The 16,179-nt window shown below is 37.8% G+C and overlaps 1 pseudogene; it reads left to right on the top strand.

Annotated features, from left to right (window-relative positions):
- Positions 1–12,576, top strand: part of LOC149199425 (serine/threonine-protein phosphatase 5 pseudogene) — a 55,975-nt pseudogene extending 43,399 nt beyond the window's left edge.
- The last annotated feature ends 3,603 nt before the right edge of the window (positions 12,577–16,179 follow it).

Below are 16,179 nucleotides of genomic sequence, written 5' to 3'. Positions count from 1 at the left end.
TCAAAATGAAGACTGAAGGCATTTCGAAAACAACATTTAGAACTCATGAGGATCATTATGAATTTTTTATTGATGCCTTTCGACCTTACCAATGCACCTTCTACATTTCAAGGTTTGACGAGTTCCATTTTCAAACCCTTCCTTAGAAAATTTGCGTTAGTATCTTTTGATGATATACTAATCTACAGTAAGTCTTGCAAGGATCATGTTCAACATATTGACAGGGTGCTCAAACTATTGGAGGAGAAACAATTATATGCAAAAGCCTCAGAAAGTTTCTTTGGAGTACAAGAGGTGGAATATTTGAGTCATATTGTATCTCATGAAGGTGTTAAGGTAGACCCTAGCATAATTAAAGCCATTAAGGAACGGAAAATCCCCACATCCATAAAGCATTTGCGATGATGTCTCAGGTTGACGAGGTATTATCGCAATTTTGTTAAGAATTATGGGAGAATATCAGCGCCTCTAACAAAATTACTAAAGAAAGATGCATTTTCTTGGACTCTAGAAATAATGAAGGCCTTTGAACATCTTAAAAAGGCAATGTGCCAAGCACTGGTCTTAGCTAATATGCCAGATTTAACAAAAACCTTTATTGTCGAATGTGATGCCTCAGGAAATGGAATTGGTGTTGTTTAATGCAAGAAGGAAGACCCATTGCTTTCAAAAGTCATCTAATCAAAGGAATGTATTCACACAAAGCTATTTATGAGAAGGAAATGTTGGCAATACTAAATGCACTTAATAAATGGTAACCTTACCCAATGGGAAGACATTTCAAGGTGAAAACGGTTCAAGACAGTCTTAAATACTTTTTAGAACAAATATTATCTTTAGAAGAGCAGCAAAAATGGGTCACAAACATGTTAGGTTATGACTTTGAAATCATCTACAAAAAAGGGAAGCAAAATTTTGTTGCAGATGCAATCTCAAGAAATGATGAGGATGTGGAAGCATTGTTTTGTGACATTCCTATTATCCAACCAGATTGGATAAACGAAGCAAGGGATGAATGGAAGAATGACGAAGAAGTGTGGGAACACATTCAAAAGTTGCAACAAGATCCCAGTACATCTGGTACATTTAGCTGGAAAAATTATTTGTTATGGTATAAAGATCACTTATACCTTTGTAAGAATTCTCAACTCAAACAAAATATTCTTTTGGAATTGCACACCTCTCCCTTAGGAGGGCACTCAGGATTTTTAAAAACTTACCACAGGGTTAGGAAGGAATTTTTTTGGGATGGCCTTAAATCTAATATTCAAGATTTTGTGACGGAATGTTTGGTTTGCCAACAAAATAAAGTTGAGACAATTTAGACCAGGGGTCTGTTACAACCTTTATCCATTCCAAGTCAACGTTGGGGTAGGTTTCAATGTATTTTATCACAAGTTTACCCAAGTCCGAAGGAAAGAGTGTCATCATGGTGGTAGTTGATAGGCTTACCAAGTAGGCACACTTTTTTTACATTATCTCATCCATTTAAAGCCAGTACATTTGCTACTGCATTTATGGAAACAATTCAAAAGCTACATGGAAACCGAAAGTTATTGTAAGCGACAGAGATTCAATTTTCATTGGAAATTTTTAGACATAAATATTTTCTTGTTTGGATACTCATTTAGCTCATAGATCATCTTATCATCCCCAATCTAATGGGAAAACTGAGATAGTGAACAAATTTTTGGAATGATATCTTCATTTCTTTGTATCTAATAAACAGACATAATGAGTCAAGTGGTTGCCCCTAGCAGAATGGTGGTATAACACTTCCTTCCATACTATAGAAAAAATTATCCCATTTATGGCACTTTATGGATAACATCCACCATCAATCCCATCATATTTAAGAGAAACTTCTAAGGTTCAAGCAGTGGAAGATCACATCAAGCATCAACAACACGTTCTCCATCTCTTAAAGAATAACCTCATTTCGGTACAGAATAGAATGAAACAACATGCATATCAACATCGCAACGAAAGAAGTTTTGATGCAGGTGACCAGGAATTTCTACGACTATAACCATGCAAACAAATGTGCCTCAAGCAAGCTACGAAGGATAATAAATTATCAACAAAGTATTATGGTTTGTACAAGGTGTTACAAAAGATTGGTACTATGGCATACAAATTGGAACTTCCTGTATCTTTACGAGTGCACCTAGTTTTCCATGTGTCATGCTTAAAGAGGATTATAGGTGATAAGCTTATAGTTCAAACAATATTACCATAACTTGAAGAGGAAGGAAAAATCATATTGGAACCTAAAGCAGTCACAGAAAAAAGAAATCGACAACTACGAAATCAATCAATTTCAGAGTATCTCATCAAGTGGAAGAACTTACCCGTTGAAGATTCCACATGGGAGGATGAGAATTTTATACAGAAGCATCCAGAACTACTCAGGCATTGAGGACAACACTTTTTTGAAGGAGAGGGGCATGTTAGGTCCCTATACTACTAGTGTAGCCCCTTATTGTTATTAGTGCAACCCCCTTATTGTATTGTTGTGCCCATGTAGTCCCCATATTTTTATTGTCGTGCCCCTTAGAAGCCCACTATTTTTGTTGTTGTGCCTTTAGAATATTATTGTTATGTCGGCTCTGATTATATTGTGACCCCTTAGACTCCTATATATAGAAAGGAGGTCTTGTCATTTGTATCATCCAAGAATTATTCATTTGTGTAATGTAAAGGAGGGTGCCCTCTCGAAGAAGTTGATTTTGAAGTCGTTGATCTATATTTTCTTCTATTTTGTGAGTTGGTTGCATAACAAACATGGAAAATTTTAGGGGCAAATTTTCGCCCTTGGGCTAAATTAAGGGGTTTTATATTTTTATTGGGCAAATATTTTGTATCATAGTACATTGTTACAAATCGCCTCAAATTTATTTTATAAAAAAATTAGGTATGGAGGTTAGCCCACCTTATTTTAAGGGAGAGGGTAAAATAAGTAAATTTAGCCCTTGAAATTAGGAATTACAATATTCCATTTGCCCTCATTTTCAAGAAAATGTATTTATGATAGTTATAAATAAAAATAAAAATATAGTGGAGGTATGGTAAATATTAAAAGCTCTTTTTATACTTACTCCAAAACTATGGTAAATAAATAAAAATACAAATAAAATAGAGGTATGGTAAATAAATAAAACCTCTTTTTATATTTAGTCCATAACCCTCTTTCTATTTAAGAAGGCTCAAAAATGAGGTTTCATTTAAGTGAATCCTATGGGCCAAATACCATATTTATAAAAGAGGTATGGTAAATTAATAAAAATATAAATAAACGAGAGGTATGGTAAATAAATAAATAAAACATTTTTTTATATTTACTCCATATGTCACCTTATATTTATGAACACGCAAGCGTGTAAATAAATAAAAATATAAATAAAGTGGAGGTATGTTAAATAAATAAAAATATAAATAAACTATAGGTATGGTAAATAAATAAAACCTCTTTCTATATTTAGTCCATAACCCTCTTTCTATTTGAAAAGGCTCAAAAAAGAGGTTTTATTTAATTGAATCCTATGGGCCAAATACCATATTTATAAAAAATGTATGGTAAATTAATAAAAATATAAATAAACGAGAGGTATGGTAAATAAATAAAACATTTTTTATATTTACTCCATAAGCTACCTTATATTTACGAACACTCAAAAAATGTGTTATATTTAGGTGAAGCCTATGGGCCAAATTATTATTAATACCATGCAAAAAAACATTACTAACCCTAATATTAGTATTAATAAAAAGAAAGATGGCACACAGTATTGACCCATGGTATTCACATGGAATGTAGCCTATTTAAAGGGGGGAATTAAACTAGCATGGATCCATCTTTGCTCTAGATCAAATATCATGATATGCAAACTAACATAAAGTGAAAAAATATTTGATCCCTCTCGGGGCTTGGTAGATCAAGAGTAAAAATGGATCTTGTAATTTAATGTCACTTAAACATTTTAACTTGGTTAAAATAAATAAAATAAAATAAAAATCAATTATTAACTTTTATTAACTTTTATAAATTACTAATAGTAGTTTTTAAGCTCATTTATGATAACCCATGGTATTGACCCATGGTAATACCATGGTATTCATTCTTGATCAATACAAAGCGGGGTGCTCCCAAACTTGAGTATTTTCCGACATCTGTAATTGTCACTGCATATGATATATCATTTTCAAAGTTCCCAATAAAAATATCCTTTTCTTCTGCGGCATTAGACTCATTACTACTTCTATCTTCAAATGCCATAAGTAAATGAAATTCTTGATCAGACTCACCTTCTTCACCATTTTAAAGACCATAACTATCTTCATGTGTATAAAAACTTCTCTTGTTTTCATACATTCTCCTATTTATTTTTGCAGTTTCTTTCCCTTTCTCATGATTTTTTGTATAGGGACACTTAGGAGCATAATGACCAACATGACTACAAGCAAAAATTTTGAAGGGAAGCTTACCTTTGAATCTTCTAGTACCCATTTGGAGTTTCTTTACGAATTTTGCCTCTTCTTCTTATACATAACCCAATTCTTCCTTTTCTTTTCCTTTTGCAGTAGCTTTGAATGCAGCTTCTCTGATATATGAGGGACCCATTTTTCTCATTTCATAGGCTGTTAGAATCGCATGAAGTTGTACAACAATAATATTCTTCAAGCACTGCATTTATTCTATGTCAGAAACTTTTGAATCGAATTTAGAAGTTAGACACCTTAATATTTTCTCAACCAGTGATGATTCCTTTATTGCTTCACCAAGATTTCTCAAAAAATTCATGATGTCATCTACCTTAAGAAAGAAACTTGTGATACTTTCATCATTGTGTATTCTAAGAGTTTCATATTGAATTCTAAGAGTTTGAATTTTGGCACTTTTTACCTTGGTGTCACCTTCATAACTTCGGATAACCTTGTCCCATATAGCCTTTGTCGTATTCAACTACATGACTTTGAAAAATTCTAATTTTATCAAGTTTCCTAATAGAGAATTGACAACGTTTGCATTGATCTCATATTTCTTCTTTTCGTCTTCATCTGTGGGAATGGAGGATGGATGTTGATAGCCTCCTTCAACGATTTCCCATACATCTGATCCAAGTGGCTGTAAGTAATCTCTTGTTCTTACCTTCCAGAAAAAAAGATTGGTTTCATTGAACAATGGCGACCCGATAGATGTTGTCCCCTCTTCATTTTTCATCTTGGTGAATCTTGCTTCAAACCATCAACCTTCTTCCCAAGGACCGGCTTCGATACCAATTGTTGGGAAAAATACCGAGAGGAGGGGTGAATCAGTATTTTAAATACTCACTAAAACTTTTTCTTTTCTTACTCACATTTTTGTACAAGACTTTACTATAAGAAACCTGAGTATATATGCGACTGTTATGTAGACAACTAGCGTATATCCAGTAAACTACTTTGTAGTTAATTCATCATCTGCTTAACTTGAATCAATGTATCAGTACATAATTTAGCATTAATTAAACAATAACCACGTGTAGTAAGAAAAAAATAAACCATCACACATAAGAAACACAAATGAACACTAGGATTTTAGGTGGAAACCTAATGTGGGGAAAACCACTGATGTTGTCGTCTCAATATTCTTTTTATTATAAAGAAAAACTTCTTACAATCTTGTACTGGTGCGGACTCATACCAGCATGCAAACACCCACCTGCAGAAGGCTACAACCTTTTCTCATTCTCTGGCACCCACAAGAAGGGAGCACCTACCCACTTATATCATTTACCAGCGCCCACCAGAAGGGAGCTCCTAGCCCCTCATCTATTTTATCAGCTACCACTAGAATGAAGCTTCAACTCCCTCACTCAAGGCTCTAACCCTCAGCACCACCGTGCATCACATTTCATAAATTTTCACACTTGATCCACCTGATTCAAAACATCACAACTTGTAGGCCACGTTTCATCAAATTTTCAGACTGGACCCACTACCATCATTTAAGCCCAATACCAAATATCAAAACTAAAACTAATCACTACAACATATCACTCAATCAATGAACCAACTGAATCAACCAACCCAATCATTGAACTAACTTATTCTCAAACAACAAAACTAACTTATATCATTGTAAACTCATTCATTAGAGTACCATACCACATATTGTTCATCACTGAGACCAAATCATGTCACTGCAAACACTGATCAATCATATGTCAGAATATATACACTATTATTGTGAGCCATACCGGCATATGTACGCACTTTCCATGAAGAGTACCTGTGTACATATCAAAATACACTAAAAACTGAATTTGCATCTTTGTACTACATAATCAATCACTCAATCACATTCTAAAACCATCACATATTATTGAGCCAAATACATAACCAGATGCTAAATTAATTCACTGAAACAATCACTGAATTTCAATCAACTAATGTAACTAGATCAAACTAAACCACAACAGATCAAAAACTTCAATGCACAACCACTTATCAATATACCAAGCCATACTGCGTGTATACGCGACTTCCTTGAAGCATACCCATGTATAGATCTCAAAACATTTAACCCTGAAACTGTGTCACTACCATTCTGAAACAAACGTTGAGTCACACAGAGAACCACTGAATCATTATGAAATAATCATAGAACCATCACTGATCTTCAACGAGTTGCGTAATCACTCTTCAACATACCAATCCTCAATCAATTCATCTTCATACATCACTATTAAGCCCAAATCATCAAGTAAGACTTCATTGACAGACAACAGAAACACATCAAGACTGATTAGACTGATCAGACATCTTATTCAGCAAAACCCTAGCCTATATACACACTTTACACAAAACACTTTTGCATGTATACACACTCTTCAGGACTCAAACCGCGTATAGATATGAATCGATGCACGACTTACCAGTATTAAACCCGTTTTATGTACGCGCTTTTCAGGCTGTCAAAACTGCCTACAAATATGCAATTATTGACTTATAGCTTCGTTGCACATTAGACCTTCAGAACAAAACCCATCTCTCAACATACATAATAAAACATGTGTGAGACATAAATGTTGCAAATCAAATCAATTCATTATCAATGTATTCATTTCATATCTATTGGATCTGATCCATCATCAAATTCCCGGGTGCATACTTAGTTTGAGATAAAACAACACATTACTAGCCCAATACATGCACACTTGCTTCAGATCTAATTATTCATGAAATGTTCATCACTTGCACACCCAAACACTTTGAGCTTCATCTCCTTATATAGCTTAGCCCTTATCCAATACCATAGGTTAAAATCACAATAATGCCGATGGTATTCTTTGACGAGCTCAAATATTCCTTATTGGGCTTAATACCATGGGTCAATACCAGGGTAAAGACCCTTGGTATTTAGAATACCTTGTTTCAGACACTGTACGTGCCTTTTGTTCTTCATACTTGCGTGTGTAAGCGGATTTGTTTCATAGAACCCGCATATACTTCTTCAAAGTTTATCTTTATCATTCCTTTGTCTCTGAATTGCTTGTTGGAAATACTAAGGGGGGGGGGGGGGGGGGGTGAATCAATATTTATTTTCAATTGTTACTTTTACGAGTTAGATCACTTATATTTAGAACACAAAATGAATAATAAGAATAAATTGTTTTATTAATATAATCTCTACAATGAATCAAGTACAATATATATATAGGGTTTCAACCCTAGATGAAGACACCGATCTGAATCCAACCTATTTCCAAGCACCAACTTCGAATTTAGTGAGGCTCCAACCTCTAGGGCTTCGACCCTATCTTATCCAAGGCACCAACCTTGAGTTTATCAGCACCAACTCCAAGGACACCAATATCATATTTTCCAAGCACCAACTTGGACTTTCCAAGGCACCAACCTTGTCAATTTTGAGGCACCAAGCCCAAGGGCTCCAACCCTATAGCTTCACTTTGTCAAGATATGTTTGGTTGTACTTCACGAAATCTCCCAAGGTCTTGTTTACCAAGCCCTGTCAATCTCCAGATTCACTGTAGTCTTCACGCTACATCATCAGTTACAACCTAGTAATATAGAAGGTGTCACCACTTCTCTTCATCATCCCCAAGCAAATTCTCCAAGTCACCTCATGATGACATCAATGATGCATCATGGTCTTCAATGTTATCTCCAAGATCTCTTAAGGCTTCTCAAGATATCTTCAATCTTCTTCAAGGTCATTGCATAAATACTTCAATCAAAGTCTCCAAAACCCTTCACCAGCTTTGATTAGTAATGCACTTACTTGTATGTCCTTGACCAAATTCTTCTTTGTTCTTTGTTCCAAGCTCTATTCACTGTCCAATGTTCAAAAGAGTTTCTTCAATATTGAACCTTTTAAATGCTAATCTGAAATCTGCCCAAACCTTTAGCAAGTCTGCCCCTCAGGATCATAGTCTATCACTATACACCAAGAAAATCCAAGCTTGAAGCTATTCTTTTTTCACTGTCCAGGGTCCAATCCTGCTTCAAACTATGAACTCAAACTTAATCCTTATTGTTGTAGCAGCCTATCAATATCCAACGAAATTCTGTTATGAGTGTCTTCCACAAATCCGAGATAAAGACAGATTGATCGAGCTTCTTCCCAAGTAATTTTCTGAGGCCTTGAAAGGTATCCAAATTTTGTTGTCTGAATTATGGCAGGACTGTTTTCTGTCCCAAAGTCTTCTTCCATGAAAAACCAAGGCACAAGACTCTGCAATCTATCCATAGGAGACTGTTCTTGAGACTATTCTTGAAAGAATGTCTATCTCAGCCACACAATATTGTCAAACAGTGATCTGTGCTTCTCCAAAAGGTGAAAGAGGTCCTAAGATAAAGATATATTTATTACAAATAATCCTCTGAAGGTGGTTGTCACAAGTTCTGTTCTTTTGTCCTTAAGTCTGAACTCTTTAAGAATATTTTAATCATTGAAAATGCCCAAATTGTGATCTTAAAACATCCTCCTCGACCTCCTAGACGTTTGGTCCTTTTTCTCCGCGTTTTCACTGAAATTACTTGAGAAAAACAGAGGTCTGAGCCTCTATTTATATACACTTCCATCCTTGAAATGAACAATCACGTCCTCTATTTGGAGGCCGACTTGTGTAGGTTGCTCAGGTCAGCTCCATGTCTAGATTTAATAAAATAACTTAAAAAATTCATAACTTTCAAACCACTTGGAATTTTGGGTTGTGTAATAGCTCATTGGAATGACAAAATTATGCTCTAAAATATGGTGTAGGTCTCATAATGAGATTCTACATCTAAGGAGGTGAAAAATAATTTTCAATTTGACTGGTCGTTATTTAGTGCAGAAATGATTGGGACAATACGAGCTTCTTCTTTGTCACCAAGTGTTTTTAAGTGAGGTCTCCACTTGTTATGTCTTTAATCATCATGCCATCAAGTGATCTACAACTCCTTCAATTTCCATGTCATCAAATGTAATGTCACCATATATGTCATCATGTTAGTGTAGTGATCCATTATGAACAATAGGCATCTAGGACGAAACTTCTTCTTAGTGGCTTGACATCTTCATTCACGATATCCTTGTCAAATAAGAGTTTTAACTATCATTAGCCATCTCAGTAATATTGAAATATCGGTCAATGCCATATTAACATCAATGACAACCTAGCTTAATAATGCTATGCCTTTGACCAAACTCTTTGTCACATGTAGACACATCCTGTTGGCATGTTCATCAAGTAGGTTGTCATCAATGACAACGCATTAGTCATAATGCCAACAAACTCTTGTTGTTCCATCTCCTAGGGTTCGGGTTTTCATTATTCAGTGTTTATCTTTGTTATTCAATAATAAAAAGACCCTTGAGCCTCATTCTAACATAGTTCATAGGCATGTAGTGCTACATCTCATCTTAGAGATAAGCTACCATCGCCCGAGCTAGTTTATTTCCATTATGTATGTAATCATTTTTTAGTTCTTTGATATTAATGAAATGAAGATTTATTTTTGTTGCATGTCCGTGTTTATGTTTATATTTGTATTTTGTTTTGTTTATTCATAAGTTCGGATCAATGGGTGACATGCCTATATAGATAGATGGACCCTTATAGGAGGGGTGGGATAATGTGACTGATTCCACATGCTAGGACTCCCGTTGTGACTTGGGCTAGAAGTATTGGGGTACCTTCGCCTTGAAGATCAGGATGTCGTGGGGGTAAGTGCCAGATTGGGCCGCCCATGGGGATTTTACAGGGGGTGCACATCGAAGCGAATTCTTCAATCCCCAACACCATTAGTCTCACTATAGATAGAAACATAGGAGAAGATATAAGTCACTATCGTCACACCTAGTTCTTCCCCTCGTAGTCATTGGATGTTTGAAGACCAAGCGACATGGAACTCTTGGAACTTCAAAGGACAGTTCCTGAAGGGAACGACCGACTTGGAACCCTTGGCATCAAGAAAGAACTAATTAGCATGACACCCTTGGAACTTCAAAGGGAAGTTCTTAAAGGGCATGACTGAATTGGCACCCTTGGCATAAAAAAATCATTGAGATGTAATTAAGATAAGGTGATCATACCAATTCGCATAATGAAGTAAGTGTCATTTTAAAACCAAGTAAACTAAATCAAGAGTAAATTTTGGGGTGAAGGGGGATTAGAAATAAATAAAAGATTGGACCAATCAAGTATCTTAAATTTAGGTGTTTTCAATATTGATGTACTTTTAATTAATATGCAACTTCATAAAGGATGTGGTTAACGATTGACTAGTATCAAATGGATTGTCTAATTGCTTATTTTTCAATGTCGTATCTTAAACTGTATCACTTCATATTTCGTTAAATATCAGATGTTTCCTATATCTTGAACTTGTTGCCTTAAAAAAATGATGTCATAGGGAAGGTCCCTACATAAGTCAAATAGAAAGGGGATAACCTACTCTAGATTAGCCTTCCAAGTCCAATTCCTTTGACACCAACATTTGCACAAAGACAATGAAAAAATGAAATACATAAGCAAAGTAGGTAAGCAAGAGGCTCATGATCTCCCCAAAGAAGACTTATGCTAATGAGATTGTCTTTCAGAATAATCACATCATTGAGATTTGGTCGACGTTTCAAACCATGTGATCCTCGGGACAAAGGAAGAATTATGCTCGAGCACATTCAAATTATACAACCCAAATTGAAAGACAAGTCTTCTCTAGCATCTCTAATTTAGCCATGAATTTTCCTTCTTGTGTTAATATAGATGCTAATTTAACTATAAATTTTCTTTGTTATGTTAATATGGTTTTTAGTATGTTAACATTCAATACAATTAACTATTAATACAATTCAAACCCATAATACATTTTTGTTACGAACCACAAACATTGTTATGAACAACAAACATGGTTACAAACCACAAACATATATGTTTATATATATTTATGTCAATTAAACAATGAATTTTATTTTTGGGTAAACTTTTTTCATAGATTTGTAAAAAAGATTAAGATATAATAAAAATGAATTAAATATAACTCTGCACCCAGTGCATTCGAGACCTGCCTCAGCCCTGTGGCCGCCTCGGAGGTTCCCTTGTGCGGATCTGACTCTGCGCGGCGCCCCTCTCCCTCTTTGAGTTGATCCCCAACCTGTGTGGTGTTTACCAGCCATTACACCTCTGGGTTGGTTTGAAGAACTATGATCTCTGAATCCTGGGCAAGCTCACCTCGACCGAGCTAAACCGCGGTGAAATGGACATGACATAGCCTCCCCTTTTTGATGCTGAGGCATTCATAAAGTTGCTAGAATCTCTCCCAAGGAAGAAAGCGACTGAAGCCGTGAAGTTTGTCAAGCGCCTAGATGACATACCTGAGATTGAGCTTCCTCCTGAGGGGCCGATTTAGGTCGCCCTCTCATTGGCAGAGCGAGCTTTGGTTGGACAGTTCACTGGACTCTGGCCCTCCCCCAAAACCACGGAGAGCTGGGTAGCAAGGAACTGGGCACCGCTGATCAAAAGCAGAGTCACCTCCTACTTTCTAGGGAAGGGTTTCTTCCTTTTTGAATTCTCTGAAAAGGAGGATAAGGACCTGATATTTCGCAATGGACCCTATTTCATGGGCCCTCAAGGGCTGTATCTCAATAAGTGGATGCCTGAATTTGACCCAGCAGTTGACGTTCCCACAGCCGTCCCTGTGTGGGTTAGATTGCCCAACCTGCCAATGCATTGTTGGAATTGGGAGTCCCTAAAACACATTGGAAATACATTGGGCAAGTTTATTGATCGAGCCAATAGCAAAGATCAATTCGATTGCGCTCGAATCTGCGTTGAAGTGGATCTTGAGGTGGGCTTGCCTGAGGCAATAAAGATAAAGGTTGGAAACTGGACGCATCTCCAAAAGCTGGACTATGAGCAGCTTCCGTTTAAGTGCAGAAAGTGCCATGTCTATGGCCACTTTGCTAGAGGCTGTCCAAAGAATAGTGAAGGGGAGAAAAACAAGGAGGAAGGATGGACACAGGTCAAAAGAACCAAACCCGCTCATAAAAGCCCTAGAACCGGAAATAAAAATGGCAAAGCCCCCTAGGCAGGCTCTGGGGCTCAATCTCCCCCCATGGAAGATCAAGGAAACAAATACACACTGTTAAGCTCAGCATCAGAAGATCCTAAAGAAATAAAGATTTAGAATGAAGTATCGCCTCATATGGAGCCCCCCTTGGGATCAAAGCAAGTTGAACCTAATACAGACAGAACGAAAGAGATACCCACAGAAGAGGCTGAGGAAGTGCAAGAATCGGAGGACTCAGAAGAAGAAGGTGAAATAGGGGATTCGCAAACTTCGGCTAGAAGATCATTGAGAGGCCGAAAATCTACCCGTGAAAAAAGAGAACAGGAGACTTATAAAGACAAACTTCAAGGAAGCCAACCAACCTTGAGAAACTCTTGGAAAAAACGCCGAAGATGACCAGAAACCAGTCTCAGAGCTCTAAAGGAGCTCTCCATTCAAAAATCAAGTGATGAAGATCGTCTCCTGGAACTGTAGGGGTATGGGGAGCAGAATAAAAGAAGAAGCCATCAAAAGCCTGATAAGAACTGAATCTCCTGATATACTCCTCATCCAGGAGACTAAAATGGAGGATAAGGCCTTCCTCCATATCATCAGAAATCTATGGAAAAGAAGTGAAGGGCAAGCTGTTTCAGCCCGTGGTGCGTCAGGAGGCCTGGGCACCCTTTGGAATGAAAATAAATTTTCAAAGATCAAAGAGGTTGCCAACACCCATTGGCTGCTCTCTAAGCTGCAACATGTCGATTCAAATGAGACCCTCTGCCTCTTCAATGTGTATGTTCCAACCAGCGCTAGTGAGAAAAAGAGCTGCTGGGAATATATCAAAAATATGGAAGATTCGGAAGAATTAAGGAATGTCATCATCGCAGGGGACCTTAATCTCACCCTCTCTCTGGCTGAAAAGCGTGGAGGAAGCGTTGTAAGGGATATGGCGTGAGAATGGGTTGAGGACCTGCTAGACCTGATTGACATAAAACCTTCATCGGGAAAATACACCTGGTCCAATAAAAGACTCGGTCCGGGACACATCGCTGCAAGGTTAAATCGTTTTTTTGTTCAAAGTAACTTTCTTCTTCTTGGATTAGATTCTAGAATGCATATTCTTCCGTGCAGTGTTTCTGATCACTGACCCATTAAGCTCGATCTACTGTCTCATATGGATCAAGGCCCTATTCCCTTTAGATTCAATCCCCTTTGGGTTAAAGAACAGACCTTCATGCAATTAGTAAAAGACATTTGGAAGCAACCAGTCAACGGTTCTGCCTTCTTTGTATGGGAGGAAAAGCTCAGGAGAGTGAAAGCTGCATTGAAATCTTGGGTTAAATCCCTTTCTAACCCAGCAGTGGAAAGGAAAAAGATCCAAGAATGTCTTGAGACTCATCATCTGAAGTCGGAAAATGAAGAAATCACAAAAGAAACTCTAGATAAGGAAGCCGAGCTACAAGGAAAATTTCTCAAGGCAAGTCTGGCCGAGGAAGAGTACTGGAGGATTAAATCCCGCAGGCTTTGGCTCAAGGCTGGAGATAGAAATTCCTCCTTCTTCCATAAGCAAGCCCAAGCCCGAAAAAGCTTCAACTCCATCTCAGAAATCAAGGAAGAGAATATAAGCCACAAAGACATACAAAGCATAAAAAGGCTGCCTTCCTCCACTTCAAAAAGTTGTATAATGAAGAAGAGGGACAGGGGTTTGCATCAACTTCAGTGGACGAGGTACCTTCTCTGATCACTACCAGAAAGAAGCAGTTTTTGGAAGCAGAAGTCACCAACAATGAAATAAAAACCGCTCTCTTTGCAATGGAGCCAGATAAGGCCCCGGGTCCAGATAGCTTTACTGCCAGATTCTTGTAGAACTGTTGACAGATAGTGGAAAAAGATTTATGTAGAATGTTCCGGAAATCTCAAGCTTGTCATAAAATTGGAGGAAGCATCAACTCGGCTTTCCTGGCCCTAATTCCTAAGGAAAAATGTGCCAACTCTTTCACCAGATTTCGCCCTATTTCTCTCTGCAACATAGGCTATAAGTTGATAACAAAAGTGATCGTAAACAGATTAAAAATCATCCTTCCTGACATCATCCTCGAGAACCAGGGAGGCTTCATCCAGGGAAGACAGATTGTTGACAATTTTATACTGGTCCAAGAGGCGATTTATTCAAGCCTGAAGCAGAAAGAGGAAGGAATGGCTATCAAGCTAGATCTCGAAAGTGCCTTCGACAGGGTGAGACACAGATTCCTGTTCGATGTCCTCCACAAATTTTCCTTTGGACTCAAATTCATCAATTGGATTAAGGCATGTATTAGTGAGCCCTGGATTGCCCCTTTGGTAAATGGGAGGGCTACTGACTTTTTCAAAGCGTCTAGAGGGCTGAGACAAGGGTGTCCCCTCTCCCCCTTGCTCTTTGTCCTTCAAGCTTCTATTCTTAGTTTCCTTCTTAACAAAAAACAGACTAATCAAGAAATAATGGGATTGAACATCGCAAGAGGTGTCAAAAATATAAATCATGCGCTATTTGCGAATGGTTCCTTTCTGCTGGGTGCTGCTCCTTGATCACGGCTAAGCATTTCAAAGAAGTGTTGGATGCTTATTGCGAAGACTCAGGAATCAAAATTAACAAAGGCAAATGTCACATCTACTATTTGAATTCTACTACCAGATCCCTTCAAGCTATCTCAAACTGCTTTGGCTTCACAACCTCCTCTTCTTGGTCCTCTTTCAAGTATTTGGGGCTCTTTGTTTTCCAAAAAAGGGCCCTCAGCAAAGATTGGTTGCCGTTGTTGGAAAAATTTAAGCTCAAAATTCACTCCTGGAGCTTCAATTGGCTTAATCTGGCTAGCAAGACAGTGCTGGTCAAAGCTGTCTTGAATAGTCTCCCCATATCCCAATCTACATTCATGATGGCCCCTGTTGGTATCATGAGAAAAATGGAGGATTACGTTAGGAACTTCTTCTGGAAAGGCGGCAAAGCTAATGAGAGAAAAAGTCCTCTATTAAATTGGGACATAATTTCCTTGCCTAGAATGGAAGGAGGCCTCAATTTCAAAAACTTCAGCAAGCAAAACATTGCATTGGGTGCAAAGTTACTGTGGAGGATAATTGCCCCAAATCCGGGTTGGGCTCAGGTTGCGATGTGGAGAAAATACTTCGGTGGACAGAGAATTCGTTGCCTGGACAAACCCAAACCAACAACCGGAATGATGGTTCACAAATTGTGCATCAAAGCTTCCCCCTTGATCAATTCTCACGCGCACTGGATTCCTGGAAATGGTAAGCGCATCAATATCTGGGATGACCGTATCATGGGCATTGATCCCCTCTATGAAGATCGCTCTCTGGTTATGTTGAGAGATTGGATGGACAAGGCGGGTCTCAAAACACTGTGGGATATATCTCACTGGGAGAATGGAAAATGGCAGAGTTGGATCAATCTTGAGGTTCCCCATAATCTTTCCAGTGAATTCGACTCCTTCCATTCCCTCTTAGCAGGCAAAGCTCCATTGAATATCAGGAAGCCCGATACCAGGGGATGGGGTCCGACCCCTGGACGCTACACAGTTGCGCAAGGTTACAATCAGCTCTCCCTGCAACCTCATGTCCCCCCCGATCCGAAGCCTTGGCAAGGTATAT

Source organism: Pinus tabuliformis, chromosome 2_1, assembly GCF_031772625.1.
Source record: "Pinus tabuliformis cultivar Carrire ecotype Pingquan chromosome 2_1, CPIR1, whole genome shotgun sequence".
Lineage (NCBI taxonomy): Eukaryota > Viridiplantae > Streptophyta > Pinopsida > Pinales > Pinaceae > Pinus > Pinus tabuliformis.
This window is presented reverse-complemented; position numbering and strand designations above follow the sequence as displayed.